The sequence below is a fragment of the Pipistrellus hanaki genome, assembly GCF_964339955.1.
Source record: "Pipistrellus hanaki genome assembly, chromosome: 1".
Classification (NCBI taxonomy): Eukaryota; Metazoa; Chordata; class Mammalia; order Chiroptera; family Vespertilionidae; genus Pipistrellus; species Pipistrellus hanaki.
Genome location: NC_140503.1, coordinates 90841016 through 90864903, shown reverse-complemented (window position 1 = coordinate 90864903; position 23888 = coordinate 90841016). Strand labels below are relative to the sequence as shown.

Genomic DNA, 23888 nt, shown 5'->3' with positions numbered 1-23888 from the left:
GGTTAATTTGCATATAACTCTTTTATTAGATAGGATTACCCAAATCTGGAAACAGACCAGATGTCTATCAATAGATACATGGTTAAATAAACAGTGATGCCTCCATCCCATGAAATACTATTTAGCAATAATATGAAACAAACTTTAATACATATAACCAACCTGCATAAATATCCAGGGAATTACTCTGGGTAAAAGAAAGCCATTCACAAAAGGTTAGATGCTACATGATTCCATTAATATATCATTCCCCAAATGACAACATTGCAGAAATAAAAACATATTAGAGGTAATCAGAGGTTAGAGCTGTGGGGAAAGTGGTTATCACAGGCCACTGTGAGGGATCTTTGTTCTGAAACCCATCCACTGTTCCACTGACTGGGCCAATAGATATAATACTATTCTGATAATAGTATTATTTTATAGTTTCCCAACATGTTATCATTGGGGAAAATGGGTAAACATACACAGGACCTCTTTGTATTATTTCTTACAAGTGCATTTGAATCTATATCTCAAAATTAAAAGTTTAAACATTAAATAAAATCTACTTCAAAGAAACTTCCAAATGTAACCCATTTGTAAATGGGCTACTTACTATAATTGTACTTTAAATAAATCAATCTAATTAGATGTTCCTGTCATCAGTGCCATCTTAAGAAATCGAAATTGGAAATGTTTCTACATAAAAAAGTCATTGATACAAAGTAAAATATTTTATACTGAATAAGAAATGAAAGCATTGTGTATAATTAAATATGTTTATTTGACAGGTTGTATGGGCATTTAAAAAGGACCTTTAATACCCAGGGTGTCTCTAACATAGAGCAGGATTCCTTCAGATAATTTTCAGCAGTTCAATCCATTCCCCAAGGTAATTAATTTTCAAAATCTGACTTATATTTGAGAAATAACAAGAAAGCAACTCTTCAAGAAAGGGAGGTGGCTGGGCTATCTCAAACATAATGCTACTATAAATATTACAGAAAACCAGTCTTTGAATTCCAGAGTTCTAAAGATTTGCTGGTTTTATTCTTGAAAATAAAAAGATGAGATAAAAGTTGGGCCTTCTACATGGTAGAATGAGCCTACTGAGAATGCTTCAATGCCCTTAGTCTCTCAGATTCCATAAAACCAGATCTAAATCCTGAACTGTCCCTGCTGAGGCCAAACCTATCACACTGGACATTCCTGTTAGAACTATCCCTGTCACATCAGCCCTGGGACCGCAACGGAATGCACTGATGAGAGGATGCTTCTATTCAGTTCATTGGAGGAAAGGACCACAGTCCAAGAAGATGCTCCAGCTTCTCTTTCCTACCCTCCAAGTCCCTTCAGCCAACCCCTTCTCTAAGCCCTTGCCTGCCTTGTCTCTTTAAAACACACACACACACACACACACACACACACAAAAAAAAAAAAAAAAAAAAAAAAAAAAAGAACCTGAATTCACTGAAGTGACATTGGTTAATAAAATTATATAGGTTTCAGGTGTACAATTCTAAAATACATCATCTGTACATCGTATTGTGTGATCACCACCACAGTTTAAGTCTCCTTCCATCACCATTCTCTCCTCTCCTCCCTCCCCCCTCTACCTCCTCCTACTTTCTCCCACTCCTTTTCCCTCTGTGTCTATGGAATCTTTTACTTTTTGCTTAATCTTTTTTCACCCAGCTCCCAATAGCCCTACCATCTGACAGCTGTCAGTATATTCTCTATCTGAGTTTGTTTTTATTTTGCTTGTTACTTTACTTATTAGATTCCACATATAAGTGAAACCATATAGTACTTTTCTTTCACTATCTGGCTTATTTCACTTAGCATAATACTCTCCAGATCCATTCATGTTGTCTCAAAGGGTAAAATTTCCTTCTCTTTTACGGCCAAGTAGTATTCCATTGTGTAAATATACCACAGCTTTTTATCAGCACTAATCTTCCACAACTAGATTCCCCTCCCCAAGTCCCTCTAACTCTCTCACATCCAGAAACTGCTACCCTGTTTCCCCGAAAAGAAGACAGTGTTTTATATTAACTTTTGCTCCCAAAGATGCGCTAGGTCTTATTTTCAGGGGATGTCTTATTTTTCCATGAAGAAGAATAGGGTACGCATTTATTGTTAAATGAAAATAAAGGAAATTTATTACCTGTAAATGGTACGGTAGTACGGTAGTGGTCAACACAAACCAGACAAACTGTGAATCCTACAGTATCAAGAATTTACTCATTTATTCAATGACAATCATGTCATCATCTTCTGGAACATCATCATAACAATCCAATTCCTGAATTTCCTGGTGAATTTCTTGTGACTCCATTTCTTTCAGAATTAGTGGACCAAATCTCTCATGTTTAGCCTAGGGGGGGCCTTATTTTCGGGGGATGCCTTATATTTCACTCAGAAGGAAACCTGTAAGTAGGTCTTATTTTCGGAGGATGTCTTATTTTCGGGGAAACACGGTATCAGTTTTCCAATTTGATTCTAGCTTCCTCATACCCAGAAACTGCTGCCCCCAACAACAGGCTCCCTCAGTGGACTTGGCCTCTCTAAGGCATCTGATCCTTTCTGACCACTTCCAGCTTCATGGAACATGCTCTTTTGAAACATTTCTTTGCCTCTCCCCATGCCTTGCTGCCCCCCTCCCAACCTTCAGTTGGTTCTTGGTCCTATCTTCCTTTCCTCTCCCTCAAATGTCTACTTCCCAGGACTCTGACCTTGGCAGGCACTCTTCACACTCTACCTCACCCAGAGTGAGTTCAGCCACACCTGAGACAGAATTCAGGATGGCGGTCATTCCCGGGGTTCAGAATACCAGGTATCTCACAGGAATACGGGCCTCAAGACATATAATGCTACATTGGTCCTCTCCTCTAACATCATGACATGTGCCCCCGTTTACCTGATCACAGCTTCACCTCAGGCTCATCACTGCCATCCCAGCCATCACCAAGTCTTGCTACTTAAAGCTCAGCCTTCCTCGATACTTCCCTTTAACATCATACTCTCATGGCCTCCTGTCAGGACTCTTGGAAGAGCTTCCAACTGCCCCTCCCACATCCTCCCAAACACATCCTCTCCACTGCTTGCAGAATGCCTTCCACCCAGCCCAACCTGGTGCATCGCCCCTAACCCAACTCCCAGCACTAGCTCCACGTGGTTCCCCAGGAGGGCCTGGCAGCTGTGGGCCAGGCAGCCAGTCATCTCTCAGTGCTGGACAAACTTTGTGAATTAAATGTTCTTGGAGAATAAATGTAAGACTGTCCTTGTAAAAGAACTACTTTACCCTCTTGCATTTAGATATTATCAGTAGGAGGAAAAAAAAAAAAAGAATCAAGTTATAAATAAATACTTGGGAAGTGACACTTAACCCAGGGATTATCTCATACAGACCAAGATCTGTGGTGACTTACTTTACAGATGTATTACTAATAGCTGAGACATTACAGGGTACTTTACTGCCATGTTTTATCACATGTGGACACACCCAGGAGGTGTGTGACACTTGGATAGCATCCAACATACGTGGAAGGTGGAAAACAGAGCACCAAGAAGGCCTGGCCTAGTGGAGATTCCCAAGTCCCTGTCTCTGTGATCTAGCCACTTTCTACCTCTTCGCCACATATTCCACCACTCTCCCCCAACCCCCACAGGTGGCCCTGAGAAACCACAGTGACCATGATTGCTGTGTCCACGCTGTACTCTTTCCTTCTCACTTAGAAATCCCCTAAACATTCGTTAGACTCAGTTAATATTATTTCTCCTATAAGCCCTTCCCTGCTATGGCCTCTGATTTCCAACTTCTATTTTATTAGCATCCAGAAGCTAGGGACTTCATCTTACCTCTGTATCCACATAACCTAGCAATGTCTGCCACTCAATAAAGATCATAGATGTTTATTTATAAAAACTGAAAACTAGAATCAAAATAGCTTACAGTTAGTTCTTTTTGTCTCATTTTAATTCAGCTACAAAATTCTATTTTTTTTTTTCAGGTTTAACTAATCAATACATAATATCCCTCTGAAGTTTGAGAGTGACAAGTTGGTTCCTCAGTTTACAGGCAGAAAATAAAATAGATAAAGCCAGCTCAGGTGATTTTGGACAACAGCCTCACTTTCCATCTTTCTCTCTGTAAAGCACCTATTTCTGAGGAAGGATGAGGTCAGAACATTGGCCAGAACTATCAGAGCAGGGAGAGCAAGACAACAAAGCTCTCTAATTGATCTGCCTTCTAAAAAGTTCCACTTTCTGAAATGGCAATGGACTTGAGCAATCATTAGGAGAATTTTTTTAAGTTGCTCATTTCCAGGGGATGAAAAGACTTGGCAACCAGGATCTGTACATATTATGTCCTAATTTCTGCTATGACAAGACCAGATTTGGAATCATTTCAGGTGTTGCTTATTTTTTTCCATAAACTTACAATTGTGACATCTATAAGTACAGGCAAGGACATGCCTTAGTATCCTAACATTTACATTGACACACCATTGTGAGCCTAGGATTGTGACCTCTGTACCAGGAACAAATAATTTTATTTTGTGGTAGATTTTTTTTTTTTAAGGAAAAAAGAGGTGATATTATTTTTGGTTAACAATATTTTTCAACCAACAAATCTCTTTCACCCAGATAATCTAAATCAGCCAAGCAATGAGCCTGTCTCACTGTCTCTTTCTCAAAGCTTATGAAGAACTTCACTAGCTTCAGATGACAATCTTTCAAGCTCCAAGGTCATGTGTAGGTCACTGGCTTGAACAACAGATGAGCAAGCCAACTCTTTTCTCCCAGGCTGCTGCCTGAAGAGCATGGGCGTGTAGCAATGCTCAGCATGAACAGAACTGCTGGCCTCACAGTCAAAATGAAATGTGAGTTTGCCAAAGGGGAGCCTGGACCATGTTTATGAGGCCTGGCTCCAGGGATGCAGCCTCTCGCACAGCTGGACCAACATCACATTCCTGGACACCAGGCTCAGTCTTGAGAGTAATTGGAGATGTACAAAGAATGACATGATCCATTTAGGCTACTATATATCTAAAAATATGGGATTTCTGTCAATTCGTCTCATAGCAGAGACATGGAGGTTCTTAAGTGGGAACATGAGCTTAAAGTGGTGCAGCTGCTGGAGTGAGGCTCTCCTACTCCACAGAAGATTCCAGAGGTTCTTTCTTTTCTATTCTATTGCTGACACAAAGCTTTTGCACCACAGTGGTTTCCTTTGTTGACCCCAAACACCAAGAGGGAATGAACAATCCTTACTCCTGAATGAAAAAGAAAAAGAACCTATGTTTCTTCTTAAGGACTGCATGAAAAGGCAAATATTTGGCCCAGGTTATAAAGGAGTAACAGGAGGAATATCCAGACCTCAGAAATACACTGGAAACAAGGAGGACCTGGGCAGCTTTCTTTGCAACTGAGTTTCCCCAGCCTCCACAAACCAAGAAACTCCATGTGCCCTTGGTTGGTGGCACTGTACCTTCGCTGTCCAGCTCAGTATGGTTCCTATTGTGAAGTTCATTATCATTTTCCTCCAGAAACTGTTATAAGGGATGGCTGTGCACTTGGGCCAACCCACAAAAGCCTGATAAAACTGTAATAAAGTGGAACCACATTACCAATAATTCCATGAACAACTATATGTCAGTTTAAAATGTACTTGTGGCTCCAATTGGAGAGCCTAAAACACAGCTTCCTGGCAGCACAGATGGTGACTTCCTACCCTAAAGTTTAGGCAGCAACTCTTGTTTTGGGGCTAGCACATTGAGAAGGGCACTATCTGAAGACCAAAGTGTGGGAGAACGAGAAAGGGGGATGAAGTCAACTGATAGGGCCGCAGAGCAAGTGATGGGGGCTGAGTTCAGGAGGATGAGTAATTTCTGTGGTTGGAGGAAGGTACTAAGAACTAACAAGTTTAAGAAAAGAAAATAATGAAAATAATCAACTAATGAAGTTTAGCTTTCTGAAACATTTACTTCATTTTCTTATATTTCTCATTTTACTGTGTCAGGTAATAACTTGGTTTCAATCTAGAGACCAAAGATCACCTATCTAGATTAAGACTCCTATAATCCCATGCAGTTCTGAAAAACTGAGATTCTGTAATTCTGGGGCAAAGTGCTGCCATCTCATATTCACCAAATTAGAGGGAACCAAGAGAAAGAAAATAAAGCAGGGAATAAAGATAAGAAGGAAACAGGAAATAAAGATAAGAAGGGGCTATTAGGAGAGAGAATGTTAACACAAGGCATTTCTGGAGTGAGAATAATTAGAGTGTATAGTAGTGAACAAAAATAAAAACTCTTGATTCCACCTCAGTTTCCCTCTAACACAGACTCAGTCTATAGCAGACAATCCGTTCAAAGACCCTTAAGTTATCCCATGGACTCGCTATACCAGAGTGGGCTATTTATTAGCACGGATGAAGAACTTCCTTCAGGGCTATCTATGACAAATACAAAATTAGTGGGGTAGTGTACATTGTGTCAAAGGAAAGACAGGAAATAAACAGGCAAATATACCCTCAAATGACTACATTTACTGAGCTTTTCCTGCTACTCCTACTACATTTACTGAGCTTTTCCTGCTACTCCTACTACATTTACTGAGCTTTTCCTGCTCCTCCTAATTCTGTGGGTGTCTTCCATTCATACTCCTACCGCAGTGCCACTGCCCCAATCTGAGTTCCATGAGGACGGATTTTTTCTGTTTTGTAGTTGTCTGTTAAACTCTAGTGTCCAGATAGTGCCTAGGACATAGGAAGTGCTCAATTAACACCTGTTGAAGAAACAGAATGAATAGTACATATTTTACAGGGAGAGTGACAAAGCATAGAGGTTTTTCAAAGGCTAGTTGCCCTCTCATTGCTTTCTGCAATCTATGATCACAGTCCCTACTGGTTTTAGGGAGACTATTCCACAAGCCTGAATTATTTTACTTCCTTCCCAAGTATCCTTTAGGAAGATTTTCCTCATTAAGCAGTGTGTGATTTCAATGCGGGACTGCCCTGCAAGTCTCTCATGCATTCTGACCTAGGCATGGCAGCACGTATGCCAATCTACTACCCCTGGACCAAGTGCATGCAGAGCCCTGCCTGTCGCCTCTCAGGTAAGCTAAGTGATGTGGTAAACCTGAAGTCAGTGTCACGACAGGCCAGCCCGAAATGTGTTCTGGTGATGGCTGAGTGGGCAAGTCCAGTCCTTTCTTTCCAGAAACACAACACTGCTTTCTATACCAACAAGTATTAATTCAAATCCCTAGTGCACAGTCCAGGATATGAAAATTACAGTAATCTAATCTTGTAGAGGAAGAAGCATGAATCATCATTACATGGTCTGACACAGAGCAGAATGATGAATCCAAGGTTGCACGGAGGTTAGGGTTCACAGCAGTGCCCATCACACCAATACCAGAGAAGTTTGTGTCCCAGTGGAGCGGAAGCAAGGATCAACGATGGCACATTCTCAGGGCCACACTTTAAAGCTGTTTATTCTGAGGGAAATTCTGTGACTGAGGGGGCAGAGGAGAAGGACTTGGGGGCTAAAAATTTTGCCTCTTCTATCTTCTCACTGGTAGAAATGGCTTCAGTTCTGAAGCTTACTTACAACTGTCTAATCATAACATCAGAGAAAATGGCCAGAAACCCCAATTCTCTCCAGGGGAAAACAACAGAATATACACAGGACAGCAGGACAATGAAAAACAAATCCAGTCAGAATGTTCTCTTAACCACATCACAGAAACATCCAGTTCTGGACTTTTCCTGAAACTTTCAAAAGGACCACCGAAGCTCCCCATCCAGAAACCACAGCCCCAGTGCACTTGGGACGTTGGTCAGGGTGCCCACAGCCCTGAACCACCGCTTGCCTTTCCCCTCGTCTTTTTCTTGTGCACAGCTGTGTTCAATTTTCTGTCCTTGGGGTTTTTAAAGGAACATTTATTCTAGGGCCAGGATTCTCAAGTTTTATGGTTATACAACTCCCTCTCCCAGAGCCAAAGAATGTTCGAAAAGCCTAAACCCAGCAAAGAGAATTAGTAAAAGTATCCAAATGAAAGTGAAATAAAAAGTTAATATTTGTTCCAACTTATATTCAACCTCTTAGTTAATTGTACTGTACCTTCTGTTTGTCTGACAAGATGTCCATTACTCATTTTTCATGCAAATACAAGTGTGTGTGTGCGTGTGTGTGTGTGTGTGTGTGTGTGTGTGAGAGAGAGAGAGAGAGAGAGAGAGAGAGAGAGAGAGAGAGAGAGAGAGAAAACAGGTAAAGAACATAAAAGTCTAAAGATATATTTATATTCTCCCATGGTTTCGGTTTCCTGTTAAATGGGAAATTTTATTATAAATAAAGTCTAAATCTTACATGGGATTTAATAAAAGATCACAATGAAAGATTCCTTCAGGACTTTTATGTGCTTATTTTCCCTATTTAGGGAGCTGACAGTAGCAGGATTTTGGGAAGGACAGCAGTTTTAAAAGTAAAACTACAGCGTGGCTCAGTGGTTGAGTGTTGTGGGCTCGATCTCCAGTGTGGGACTTGAAGGAAGCTGCTGATCAATGACTCTATCTAATTATTGGCATTTCTATCTTTCCCCCACTCCTCTCTGAAATCATTAAAAATATATTTTTAAAAAATAAAACTATATTTTACTTAAAAATTCAAATTATTGGCATTTTTAATTGTAATGCTCTACTAAGTACATTATCAACATCCCCAACCATCACCACACACACACTACAAAGAGAGCATAAGGCCCCACCAGCCCCTGAAATGCTAGCCAGGTTCCCAAGCGCAGCTCAAACTAGCAGTCCCTTACCTGTCCTGCTGTTCTTCTTTCTTCAGATCACCCAGACGCCCACGTCTCAAAGCAGTTTGCCCAAAGGCTCTGCCTGCACAAGCTCACAAACATCACTTTCATGTTTGTCCCAAACGCTGGCTGACTGCTTTCTACAACTCATCTGATCTGACAGACAAAGCAAAGTGCAGGCTCTGGACCTGAGGTCTGTGACACAGCACGCCACCCACAGGAGAGGCCTGGCTGCATCCCAAAACAAACAAGACATTTTCTGAGAAAGAAAGCAAATTGCACAATCCACTCGAAGCAGAAAAAACTCAATGCATCCTCCTCCACAAAATGATCTTGAATGTTGTCAGTAGCACCTGCCTAATGCAGTCCAAGTTTCTGAAATATTCAGGAGACTAAAACTAGCCTGGCCTGGCCCTTGTTATGATGGGCCTGCAGAGGGTTCTCTTGGAAAGCAGTTAGTTGTGAGGAGAGCAGACCAAATCCATTCTCTCTACAACCACTTTCATTCTTTCAAAATCATATTAAACCACAAAATATTTTCTTTTAAAAATGAAATGAAATCAATATATGAAAAGCACCCCTTGGCATGGCTCTGGGGCAAAATAACGGTTGAATGAGGTTCAAAGATTCCTCCCAAATAATCACTCATTCTCCTGTGATTGGAAGATGCCAGAAATTAGTAAAATCTCTAAACCTAAGGCAGAAGATGCCTGAAAAAAAAACAAAATTCTAAAGTCAGAGAATTTTTTTTTAAGCTGGCGATTTCCTATTTCTTTGTGAATGACAATCTAGCTTCCAACCAAACAGGACACTACAAATATTGGTTTATCTTTATAATAAATTTAATACCCTATGGATCTTTGCTCTAGAACAAATTAAGATGCTTCTTTCAGAGGAAGAAAGTAATACTGAAAAAATTCTTCCCTCAAAATCCCCTAATACATGTCCCCTCCATATAAAACAAAACATAACCAAACAATAACCATATAATTTTTTAAAATACACACACACAATAAAAATCTTTATCAAGAACATTTATTTAACCAGGGCTTGAAAACAAGGATATTTTCTAACTTTTTGCAAACCCAGTTAGAAACAGTGAATTTTAAATACTGCTTTATGACAGGCTGTTTACATGCCATATCAGTGCAGAGATTTGAGTTAGAACACTAAGATATAACTTTAAAAATATGAGTCACCAAACTGTGTCATGTGCATGAACGCATTCATGTACACACACACACACACACACACACACACACACACACTCTGCTTGGACTTACACAAAATGAGCAGTCAACAGACAGGTGCTCCAAACATGATTTTTGCCCAAACTTTCAAGTGGGCTTTATAGCCTACGTAGCAGTCCATTTTCTCAAGAAAAAGTAAAAAATGGGTTATTACTTCAAGGAATATGTACTTTAAAAGCTGTTCCCACACAATCTAAATTAGTAAAAAAGAATAGGAAAGAATGTGCTAATGCCAATGTGAGAGGCATGGTGAGTGGACTTCTGAGGTTTGTGGAATGTGTATGCTCAAGCATTTGTATGTTCGCCTTTTTAAAAGTTACCACTTTCCCTTCCACCTACTTCAGGACCCGCTAGAATCTGGATGAAGCAGTGATGCATGTACAGCCAGGACTCTAATTTATAAAGACTGCACCTGAAAGCCTGGAATGCCTTTTCTCTTTATTCTCAGTTCAAATAAAAATTTTCAAACAATTTGACCTAAACTTCAAAAAGCACATTAATAATACCCTGCTTTCATATTTTTCCCAGTCATGATAACAAAAGAAAATAAAAACCATTAGAGAACAAAGAAAAGAATAACCTTCCTCTCTGGACCCCAGCCCAGCACTGCCCTCCTGCCCCACCCCTACCTACATACAGGCCTGCTGCTCCCCAGATGCAGGCTCCACCCCTAACAGCTGGCTCCACGGAATAGGTCTTCTAACTCTGCCAAAGCTTGGGTATTTCAGCAGAGCACAAAGAAAAATATTCTAGAGCAATTTTCACCTGTTGCCTAATTCTCTCCACTTGAGCACTTATATTCCCCCTTCAACCCACTCTGACCTGAAATCTTCACTCCTGAACTACTCTTATCAAAGTCATGAACAACAGCTACCCTGGCAGTTCCAAAGGACACTTCTGTCCTCTTACTGTCCTCTTAGTCACACCAGCTCTGTGCACCCCTCCCTCCTTCTCAAGTCTGGGTTCAGTGACACAGCATTCTCCTACTTTCTTCCTTTCTCCCTGGCTGGTGCTCCTTCTCTTTCTTTGTGGTTCTCCTCTTTCCACCTCATCCTTAGCCTAGTTCATTCTCATTCCCTCTCCCTCTCTGTCTCTCTTTCTCTCTCCCCATTTTCACCCCTGCCTATGGATTTACCTATCATTTAAATTTTATCTCCATCCAGAATTGTTTCTCTGAGTTACAGGTGCACACTCAACTGTCTACTTAAAATCTCTAATTGGATATTTAACAAGTACTCAAACTTAGTATGTCCACAATAGAACTCTGGATTCTCAAAGCTGGCCCTCCCCATTTAAAAAACAAAACCCTCAAAAAACAAGAACAACTCCCAGTCTTTCCTTTCCTTTTCAGAAGTTGTCATGGATAAAATTTAGAAGTCATTTTTAATTCCTCCCTAATCCTTGCTTCCATATCTCATCTATTACCAACTGCTGGCAATTACACCTGCAAAGCATATCCTGCTTTATGTATACAACAGCTTTATTGATACACAAATCACATACCAGACAATTTGCCAATGTAAAGTATACAATTCAATGGTTTTTAATATATTAATAGAGTTGTATAATCATTGACAAAGTCACCCCAAAAAAGAATCATGTACCCTTTAGCCCTCACTCTCAATTCCCACCTAGGTACACTACAGTTCAGTTCTAGGAAACCATTAATTTACTTTCTATCTCTATTTCCCTGTTCTGGAAATCTTATATAAGTGGAATCATGTAATAGATGGTCTTTTGTTTCTGGCTTCTTTCATTTAGTGTTGTTTTCAAGATTCATCAATGTTGTAGCATGTATCAATTCTCCATCCCTTTTTACAGCCAAATAATATTTTATCATATGGACATACAACATTTTCTTGGTCTATTCATCAATTTGGTGTTCATTTGGATTGTTTCCATTCTTTGATAATTAAAATAATACTGCTACAAACATTTGCATTTTCATATAGACATAAGTTTTCTTTCCTTTTGGGTATATATCTAGAAGTGGATATGACACATCATACAGTATCTCTTATATTTTCCTGGCTGAGGAACTGCCAGACCATTTTCCAAAGCAGCTTCTCGGGAAAGACTTTCCCTTTCCACTAGTAGTGTATGAGTTTCAGTTTCTCCATATCCTCACCAACACTTGTTACTCTCTGTCTCTCATAATGGAATGAAATGGTATTATTGCAATTTTAATTTGCATTTCCCTGATGACTGGTGTTATTGAGAATCTTCTCATGAATTTATTGGTCATTTGCATATCTTTGAAGAAATGTCTATTCGGATCTTTGCCTATTTTTTTTAAGTTTATTTCTTTATTTAAATACTAAAGACCTGATGCATAGAATTCATGCAAGAGTAGGTCTTCCTTCTCCCAGCTGCAGGCACCTGCTTCCCTCCAGCACCTGGGACCTGGGCTTCCCTTGCAGCCCTGGCTTCATCAGGAAGGATGTCTGGTCTAATTAGCATATTATGCTTTTATTATTATAGGTATTTTTATTCATTTCATAGAGGAAGGGTGAGGGGAGAGAGATAGAAGCATCAATGATGAGAGAGAATCTTTGATCAGCTGCCTCCTGCACACCCCACAGTGGGGATCCTGTGGGGATTGAACTTGCAACCTGGGCATGTGTCCTGACCGGGAATCAAACCATTACCTCCTGGTTCAGAGGTCAGTGCTCAACCACTGAGCCAAACAGGCAGGCCAATTTTTGCCTGTTTTTAAACTGCAAGAATACAGCTGAGGTGTAAGAGTTATTTATATATTCTAGATACTAGTTTATTATCAGATTATATCATTTGCAAATATTTTTAACCTACTCTGTGGGTTGTCTTTTAACTCTTTTTTTTTTTTTTCCTGGTCATAACCTTTATTTATTTATTTTTTTATTGATTATGGTATCACATAATTGTCCTCATCCCCCCATTCCTATCCCAAACCCCTCCCTACATATGCCCCAAAGACAGAAGAGACACAATTCACTCTCTTGATAAAGTCTTTTGATATATAAAAGTTTTTATTTTATTGAAGTCCAATTTATCTATGCTTTTTTGTCACTTGTGCTTTTGGTGTTATAACTAAGAAACATTGCCTAAGTAAAGGTTATGAAGATTAACACCCATATTGTTTTCCAAAAGTATTATGGTTTTAGTTCACATTTAGGCTTCAATATATTTTAGATAAAGTGTGAGGTAGAGGTCTAACTTCATTCTTTTCCCATTGAACTGTCTTGGAACATTAAAAAAAATAAATTATCATAAATGTACAGTTTTATTTCTGGTCTATTAATTCTATTCAAAAGATCTATATCTATCCTTAAGCACACTATTTTGATTACTGTGGCTTTGTTAAATTTTGAAATTGGGAAGTGTGAGTCTTCCAATTTTGCTATGTTTCTAGATTGTCTGGGTTATTGTGGGTCCCTTACATTTCTATATAAATTTTAGAATAAGCTTTTTCAATTTCTGCAAAGAATCCAACTGAGATTTTTATAGAGATTGTATTGAATGTGTAGGTCAGTTTAGGAAATATTCCCATTTGAACAATATTAAGTCTTTTGGTCCATAAACATGGAATGTTTTTTACATTTATTTAGATTTTCCTAAATTCCTTTCAATTATGCTTTATAGTTTTAAGAATATAAATTTTATACTTTTTTAGTTACATTTATTCCTAAGTCTTTATTATTTTTCATGTTATTGTAAAAGAAATTATTTTCTTAATAATTTCAGAGGTTCATTATAAGTGGTTAGCACTACAATTAAAATGTGTATCCTGCAACCTATCTGCACTTGGTTAGTAGTTCTAATAGTTTAGTGGATTTTCATCATTTCATCCACAAATATAGTTTTACTTTCTTCTATCCAATCTAGAAATATTTTATTCCATATTTGTTCCTAATTATCCTGGCTAGGACTCAGTAGTACCATAGTGAATAGCAGTGATGACACTGGACATCTGTCTTGTTCCTGATCTTCAGAGGAAAGCTTTTAGTCCTTCACGATGAAGTATCATGCTAGCTGTGGGTTTTTCATATGTACCCTTTCTCAGGTTAAAAATGTCCCCCTCAGTCCTATTTGTTGCTGTTTTTTATTGGGTTTCTTTTCTTTTTTATCATGTAGAGGTATTGGATTTTGTCAAATGCTTTCTCTACATAAACACAGACCCTTCCACTCGCTTTTCCCTGTAAATGCTCTCTCTATACTATCTCCATAGCTCATATTTCTCATATTTACAGGTATCTAAATCTGGGTAGTCCTGGACCATCATATTCAAAAGTCCCCATCCACCATTATTTCTTCCCCAGTCAGTCTATCATATAACCTTCAGAATATTTAGCCATTATTATTATAAGCATAAATGTTGATAACACTTGTATAAGGTTTAGTAATTGCCAATACATACGTATCATTTTAACCCTCACAACAATCACAACAACCTTTCTAGGTAGGTGGTATTATCACCAATTTATGGATGTGAAAATTAGTATTGTTCAAGGTCATGCAGTTTACAAGTAGCAGACTCAGGATTAAAACCCAGGCTCCCAGCCCTAACTCGTTTGGCTCAGTGGACAGAGCATTGGCCTGTGGATTGAAGGGTCCCAGTTTTGATTCTGGTCAAGGGCATGTACCTTGGTTGCGGACACATCCTCAGAAGAGGGTATGCAGGAGGCAGCTTATCGATGCTTCTCTCTCATCGATGTTTCTAACTATCTATCCCTCTCCATTCCTCTCTGTAAAAAAATCAATAAAATATATAAAAAAATAAAACCCAGGCTCCCTAGCTCCCCAGACCATTCCCTTAAATATGTTATCATGCCTATCAATAATTGTTCTTACTTACTTCTTACCTTACTTACTATCTATACACAAACATTGTGCTATTTTTAGAATTTAACAGCATACCTGACTGGTATTCAATAATCCTATATATTGTAATAAAAGGGTAGTATGCAAATTGTCCCCTTGGATCCAGAGTTCTCCCAGGAGTTCAACCAGGGGTGGGGCCAGCCAGGGGAGGGAGGCCCCAGCTGGCAACCTGCACGAATTTTGTGCAATGGGGCTCTAGTTTGTTTAATAAATAAATGGAATACTGGTCTCAAGATGACCCAAAGAAAAGGGTTCCACAGAACTCTGATAAGCACTGACAACTACACACACCCATATTATTTCATAAAGCTCATTCATTTTTTTAAATAAATATATTTTATTGATTTTTTACAGAGAGAAAGAGAGAGGGATAGAGAGTCAGAAACATTGATGAGAGAGAATCATCAATCAGCTGCCTCTTGCACACCCCCCACTGGGGATGTGCCCGCAACCAAGGCACATGCCCCTGACCGGAATCGAACCTGGGACCCTTCAGTCCGCAGGCCGACGCTCTATCCACTGAGCCAAACCGGTTTTGGCATAAAGCTCACTCATTTTTTAGATCCTTCAATAAGAAAGATTTTTTAACTTTAACCCCATGTTTTCCAAACTCATTTGAGCGCAGACCTATCATCCTACCCCTGCCTTCACTGCACCAATAACCTAAGGGACACACTTTGAGAAATACTGCCCTGGAGAAGCATTTCAGATAGAACAGTTGCTGGAGGGAAGCTTCCACTTCCCTTTTAGTGGCTGGATCTGCTCTCATTTGTTTGAAGAACAAATGGAACACTGGTCTCAAGATGATCCTTAAGAAAAGAGTTCCACAGGACTCTAGTAAATGCTGGTGACCACACACACCCAAGGAGTCCATGCAAGTTCTCTCACAGCCACAGCTCATTTCAAAAGAAAACCCCAATCACAGAGGTGGCTTTAATATTCTTAGAGCTCTGTTTTGCTGAATCTGATTCAAACAAATTCACCCTTCATAATGTATTTTTAACTATTCTCGAATGCAGGCAAAAACCAATGGTGTGTTAACCACAAAACTTTTATTTCTTTCCTAAATACTTACCGCAATAAGTATATTTATATCATGGCTTCAAATGCAGAACAACTTCAAAATCTTCCTATCTCAGCTCTCTGAGTCTTCAAGGTCATGTATTCAAACTCTCTGAAAAGGGAGAAAGACAAATTTCCACTTTGAAATCTAAAAAAGAAAATAGCAAATAATATGACAAACACATGTATGAACAAAGCAGGATATACTGCTGTGATTAAATTTCTGCTTCTAAAGAGCTTTCTCCCTTTCAATTACTTATTTCCATCAGCAACTACAAATTATAAGCAGTGGTTGCCATATCTTTTTAAACCTCTTAAAAATAATTTGAACACAAACAAGACTACAGTCCTAAGATCCCAGACTACAAAAGAAAGCCTCTGAGTTTACTAGTTGGTTAGCTGATTAAGTGGTTAGGGTTGGCTTTTGGAAATATTTTTTTATGCTGAGGCGCTTCTTCCTATCTGCTCCCACATTTATTTTGAAAAAAGTCATCTTAAGAAAGTTTGCTCAAGCACAGAGGACCCTAAACTGGACAGCAGCAAGCGATACACCAACACTGAAAAAGACCAGAAGTGGGGTCAGTTCTCAGTTTTTAGCAGCATATGGGAGGCATGGTGTCAGAGTCTATCTTACGTTGTATTGCAAGAATGGAGTTCATCTCCAGGCTGAGACAGTTTATAAGGAAAACAGCCTGTGGTGCTGACGGGGCAGAGAGGAGCTGAATCATGTGAAGTTCCCACAAAGCAGCATTCCCCCCACTCCACACACACACACACACACACACACACATATTGTCACCACTGCTTGGTGACATTCAGACCGCCATGAACTCATGACTGGAAACCATATAGGTGGTTGTGATAAACACAGACAAACTATTGGGTTTAAGTAGGTTATTTTTTTGTGACAAAAATAAAATCATTTCCCCTCCTTCCCCCATAAATCTATTATTAAAAAGCTTTGCAGGTTTGTAAACGAGGCTAGACCAATTTAAGCCTCTGTTTCCTCTAGGATTCCTCCTCAGGATACTAAATGGGAAGAATTTGCCTGCTTTGAAAAAGGAAAACCTCTTTCTGTATTGGCCACAAAAGAAAGAAAAGATGAAAGTATTCAAAAAGAGAAAATGCTGAGAGAACCAAAAGGAGCCAAGCAGCAAGGGCAGGGAGGAAACCACACCACACCCTCTTCTGAGAAAGCTCTCTGCTCCCCATAGGCTCACACTCCGGTGGGTCCTCTGTGAGTCACAGGCCTTGGCCCCTCCCATAATCACCCTCTGGACCAGGCTTGCCTAACTAGAGTGTGCAGAACCATCACCTTGGGGCTCTATATCTGTCAGTCTGAAAGAAGAAAATCTAGTGGAGATCAAGAGCCCCAGGACCCAGAAAGAGTTTGAAAGGCCTGTACCTGAAACTTTAGTTCCAGGAATCTGGTTTGCCCAAAGACAATGGGAAAACCTGTCTCTAGATAATAAAACTGCAGAATAAAAACACTTGCAGAAAACCAAACAATAAATCAGTTTTAGTACACTCAAGCTACCTTGGGAAGAAGAAAAGAGCAAGACCACAATCAGGAAAGGATCCAAATTAAGTGGCAGGTTAAGTTTATTAAAGTTAGTTAAACCTGTAAAAAAGCAGAAAAAAACTCCAAGGAAAACAGGGCTTTGGGGAAAGAAAAATCAATATGGCTGGTGCAGAGGAAGAGGAGCTCCCCTCAGCGTCACACCTTGAAGACCTTGTATCTCGCCAGGCCTCTCTCCACCTTTCTAAAGTATTATTTCAGGGTAAACAATAAACTTTCACTTGACTTTCAGAAGATAAACTAACACTAGGCAAAAACTTGGACAAACTTTGTGACTAATTCTAGACCAACTGCATCTGGAGGGAAGACATGACAAAGAAAGACGTACTTTTACCTTCATATTTCAAATGACTTAGGTTTGACAGGAGATGCCCATGAAGATGCCCACAGTGAAGGGCTATTTCCAGTGTTTTACTCACATATTACTTAACTGAAAGGTCTTGTCCCCACTCTACCAGGTGTCCAAAGGTCTTATTATTATAGACTCTAATTATGAGACCTAACTCTTATTGGGGCTGCCTTCTCCCATCTTTCCCTAGATGTCTAAAGTAAGGAAAGGAACTTCTTCAAGATATCTTTCCAGAGCCATGAGCACTAACTCCCTGAGCCATGGGCATTTCCTCCCTAAGCTCACAGGAATCTCAAGATACATTTCAGGATTCAGCACAGATATCTCCCGTTTCCATGAGGCCTTCCCTTAATGCCCAACTTCTTCCTCAGAGACCTTACTGCCTCCTGAATCCATGCCAAACATCTATAATAATATAAGCATAATATGCTAATTAACCCAGATCCCAAGGCTGCAAAGGAGGGATCAAGGGATCCAGGCAGCTACCATGGCTGCAAAGGCCTACTTTTGTAGGAATTTCATGCATCAGGCCTCTAGTCTGATTATATACTTAATTCTCAACTGTCCAGGCTTGGACTAGTCATAACAATAAACAAATAAGTAAGTAAATAAATAAATCATGATTATTTGAACAACTGTATTAAAAAAAATACAATAAAATACTTTAAAGTCAACAAAATCGCAAATCTATTAGAAGATATCTATTGACTGGAAACACACAATAGCCTACAGATGTCACCATGGGTCTGTACCAGTGTGGAACAGCCCTATTCCATCACCCCTCAGACATGCGCATACAATATTGGTGGCCAAGGTGTCACTCTGCTAGCATTCATTATTGGGCCACACAACTTGATGAGAAAACTATTAGTAAGTAAATAGACTGTCGTGTATAGGAGCCAAAATCAGAGGCAAATGAACAATGACAACAGTGGGAAGATGCTGCAGGAGACAGGGCAGCAGGACACTAAGGGGGAAGGACCCCCTTCAAAGACCACTGGGCCCACTGCAGCACCTTTGGGAAGAGGAAAGGACAGCTCTCAATGACACACTAAACTGCCGAGGCTTCCTTTTAATATTTGGGGGGAGGGTGCAGAAAGCCTGAAATAAAACAAATAATAGAACATTGAGTATTAATACCCATTTTATTTATCAAGATTTGTAGGAGGTTTTTTGTGTGGTTTTTTTTTTTAACTTGGAACTATTATTATTGTAATATTTTTACACATTAGGATAATAGCCACAGAACAGTGAATATTTTCCTAAATACTGGACTTTTTACTAAATAAATGTTGATAGTCTTCATGAAATGTATATTAATGTGCATTTCAATGTACAATTTGACTGTACAAACTTTTTTGTACTCTACTTGTCTTAAAAGTTATCTGTATTTAATATGTGTGTTTTTTCTCTCTAAAACAAAACATTATAAGCAAGATTCTTATCTTGTATTATATGTTGTTATTATTTCATAGGAATGAGTCCAGTGCTCAACAAATAGAGGGTGACAGGGGTATCAATGGGCACAGGGGTAACTCATTGCCCTCCCCCCTACCTCTACCATGAGGGGTTCTGGCCATCAGCATACCATACTAGCTCCAAGAGCATGTACACTATCAAAATAGCAACTGACGTGGGGGCACATGAAGCAGAGAGAGCTAAAATAAGCACCACTAACCCTAGCCGGTTTGATTCAGTGGATAGAGCGTCTGCCTGCACACTGAAGGGTCCTGGGTTTGATTCTGGTCAAGGGCACATGCCAGAGTTGTGGGCTTGATTCGCAGTAGGGGGCATGCAGAGATAGCTAATCAATGATTCTCATCCTTGATGTTTCTCTCTCCCTCTCCCTTCCTCTCTGAAATAAAAATATATATATATTTAAAAAATCAGAAAATAAAATAAGCACCAAAGTGCTCCCTGGTGAGATACAGACACACCACCACCCCTTTATGCTCCTATTGGGTGAGCTTTCTACATATCACATTACAGCACAGGTTCTTAAAAGGCAGGGTCAGGTTCTTGTACATTTTTTAATATGCTCTGGCAAAACCCTCAGAGGTCTTAAGCTTCAAAATTCAGAGGAGGTGGGTATTATCCAAAATCACAGGAAGAAAAGTTAAGTTAATGGGCAGAATTCTCAATTTTAAGTTCTCTCATTTTTTTCTCAAAATTTGTGGTGCCTCCTACTACTTGCCTAATAACAACCACAAAATGAATAAACAATTAGCAAGCAAACATTGAAGAAAAACTCAGCTTGCTGTTTGAAAGATATATGTGCTTGTGAATATGATTTTATATTATTTACTAGTGGTCCAGTGCATGGATTCATGCACATTGAAAGGAAATTAATTAGAAGAAAGATTTGTACAGTAATTACATTACAGCACAATTGACAATGACAGATTAAAACACATACATGCAACAGATGCCAGCAAGAGCTTTATTATGTATCGCATGCACAAGTCAAGGTTTATTTTTAAATTGCCAGTACGCATCATATGTACTGGCTGGTTGGTCAGTCGTACAGATGAACAGTCAGTCACTTACCCATATATATATATATATATATATATATATATATATATATATATATTTAAAATATAGATAGATAGATAGATAGATAGATAAATAGATAGATAGAGTCCAATATAGTGTTATGGACTAAACATTTGTGTCTCCCCAAAATTTATTTGATGAAATCCTAACCTCCAGTGTAATGACATTAAGAGGCAGGGGCCTTTTCAATGTGATAAAAGGCATGAGGTAGAGCCCTCATGATGGGATTAGCAACCTTATAAGAAGCATGTAATTGCACAGCAAGAGGGCAGCTAGCTGTAAACCACGAAGTGGGTCCTCACTAGTAACTGAATCTGCCAGCACCTTTATCTTGGGGTTCCCAGTTTCTAGTACTGTAAGAAATGAATAGATTTTTTTTTTAAGCCAACAGTCCGTGATATTTTGTTATAGCAGCTCAAACTAAGACATATGGGAAAAGCCAACTTTATACTTAATAATTCAGTATAGATAAGTAGATAGATAAATTGATAGATGTGTCTACAAACACCCCACACCCACCCACACACACACACACACACACACACACACACACAGAGCCAACCCTTCTTATCTTTGGGGGATATGCTCCAAGACCCCCGTGGATGCCTGAAAACATACTATATTTTTTTCCAGTACAGAGATAGCTATGATAAAGTTTAAACTATTCTTATACTTTGGGGCCACTTTATTAAGTAAAATAAGGGTTACTTGAACAGAAGCACTGTGATACCAGGACAGTCAATCTGACAACCAAGATGGCTGCTGACTAAGTGGCGGGGTGTACACAGCATGGAGATGCTGGGTGATGGTCGGATTCATATCCTGGTTGGGACCAAGCAGAATGCCATGAGTTTTCATCACACTATTAAGAATGGCAGGACACAATTTAAAACCTCTGAACTGTTGATTTCTGGGATTTTCCATTTAATATTTTCAGGATGCAGTTGACTGCAGGTAACTGACACCACAGAAAGCAAAACTGTGGGTAAGAGGGGGCTGTACATACACATATGATACATACATTATATAATACATATACACACACACACACACACACACACATACATACACTAGTATATTAGTATATATATATTACCAAAATACATAATGCCCTAAGCTGTAAGACAGAAAACAACAGAATGCAACACCTGGACATTTCAGTGTGCCTCAAGGAGCATCATGTCTCTCTCCAATTCTCCTTAAATTTCAACAATTCTGAAATCCACCACACAAGCATATTTTTACAGGCAGTTCAGGAAGCCCTCTATAAGTATAGCTGCCACAACAAGGGAAATAAGCTCCATCACAGAATGGGGCAGTCTGTTTCCTCTGCCCCTGGGGCACCTGGGGGCTCCACGTGGATGGCCATGGGCTCGAAGCAACAATGATGTCCTGACCCCTCTTTGTCCTCCCAGGCACAGTAAATCCATACAATTCAGTGCTTGATGAAGACAAATATTTTCTATTGCTCTTTACTGGCTGCACATATGCATGTTTTTCCAAAAATAAGATTATCTTAGGCCTTGCTCTTTTTCCCCAACCAAGTAACAAACTAAATCAAAAAACCCCAACCTATTGATATGTGAGTTGGATTTGATAAGAACAGTGTGCACTAGGGCAGAGGTCCCTGTCCCATATACTCTGCCTAACTCTCCTGACAGGTAAGGAGGTAATAGGTCCTGCCTGCCTCTGGGCCACTCTCATCTGCTTTCTCTTATCTATATATATAAAAGCCTAAGTGATCAGCCGCATGGCTGGTAGCTATGACACACAATGACCACCAGGGGGCAGATGTTCAACGCAAGAGCAGAAACCACAGGCATGGAAACATGGAACAGACTGATGAATCTCAGAGAGAAGGGGCCAGGGGGAGGGCAGGAAGAGACTAACCAAATATATTATATGTATACTAGAGTCCCATTGTATGGATTCATGCACCAGTGGGGTCCCTTGGCCTGCCCTGAGGGGAATGGGCCGAAACTGGCTCTCCGACATCCCCCTAGAGGTCCCGGATTGCAAAAGGGTGCAGGCCAGGCTGAGGAACTCCACTGGTGCACGAATCTATGCACCAGGCCTCTGGTCTTTAAAAATGTCTCTAGGCGCATCTTACAGAGGTGGATCTCAATCGCTTCAAGTATAAGAAGCTCCTCTGTAATGTTATCACTTCTTTGTTACTGCACCCCCTTCCCATACCAGTAGTTGCATGTTTAGTAGGACACACTGAAAGGCTACTATGAATTCAATAGTGCATCTCACAACATAAATTCCCTCAACCCTGCAATAACTCTGAAGTGCATGAATAAAACAGCATTGTGCTAAAGCCAGTGCACATTAGGGAAGGCCCACCCTGGCCTTCAGGGGCACGATGGACCTGTTTGTTAGCTGTGTTCATGCTCACTGTGCCCCAGAACCACACGCTGAAGCCCTAAGGTAGTGCCCCAAACAGAGGCAATTTGACTGCATTTCCACATATTACAGTCCCCAAATGAGAAAGCCAGGCCAGGTCTGTTCCCTGGAGAGATGGTCACTATAAAGAAATGTCAGAAAAAGTTGTTAGGCTGCCCTGGTTGACTGCCTCAAGTTGGCTGGAGAGTCGTCCATACACCAAAAAGATGTGGGTCTGATTCCCTATCAGGGCACATATCTAGGCTGCAGGTTAGATCCATGGTCAGGGCAAGTATAAAAGGCAACTAATCAATGTTTCTCTCTCACATGGGTGTTTTTATGTGGGGTTTTTTTCCCCTCCTCTCTCTGTCTCCCCCTTTCTTTCCCCCCCTCTCTCTTTCTCTCTCTCTCTCTCATCAATAAAACATATCCTCAGGTGAGGATAATAAAAAAAAGTTGCTAAGCCATGCTAAAAGACAATCATTTTTGTATGCGGATACAATAAAAATAAACAAACAAAAAAACTAGGAAGAGAGAGAGACATAATAAAAAATCTTGTTAACTTCTAACCCTGACATAGTGACCAAACTGTGGTGGATTCAACCCTTTAAATGGGGAAAGCAGGGACTAAGATATTACAGTTCAATTCTCTTCAGGGGATTGAGTTCGCAACTGGGTCATGGGCCCTGACTGGGAATTGAACTATTATATAATATCTTGGTTCTTAGGTTAATGCTCAATCACTGAGCCTTGCCAGCCAGGATGAAATTTGTATTTTTATTATTATGGCTACACAATTGTATGCACTTATCAAAACTCACAGCTGTACACTTTTAAAAAGAATGAACTTTTCTGTATTTAAATTATATATCAGCACACATGAATTTTAAAAACTAGCTAAGATCAATTATGCCAACAAAATTATCTCATGGAATGAGGCTATTTTTATCTTCTACAAGGTTCTACAAATCATTTATCCAACTTTTTCTATTAACTTCATTTTCTTCTCATACAGTATTTATAGAAAGATTATCGGTTGCTC

General features: G+C 39.7%; 1 protein-coding gene across 17 annotated transcripts in view; it reads right to left on the bottom strand.

Moving 5' to 3' along the window:
- Window positions 1-23888, bottom strand: part of SVIL (supervillin) — a 263352-nt gene that overhangs the window by 179866 nt on the left and 59598 nt on the right. For all 17 annotated transcript variants that reach the window (XM_084875354.1, XM_084875358.1, XM_084875345.1 and 14 more), the window contains one exon: window positions 15991-16089. The gene's annotated coding sequence lies outside the window, so the exon portion shown is untranslated. The remainder of the gene's footprint in view (window positions 1-15990; window positions 16090-23888) is intronic.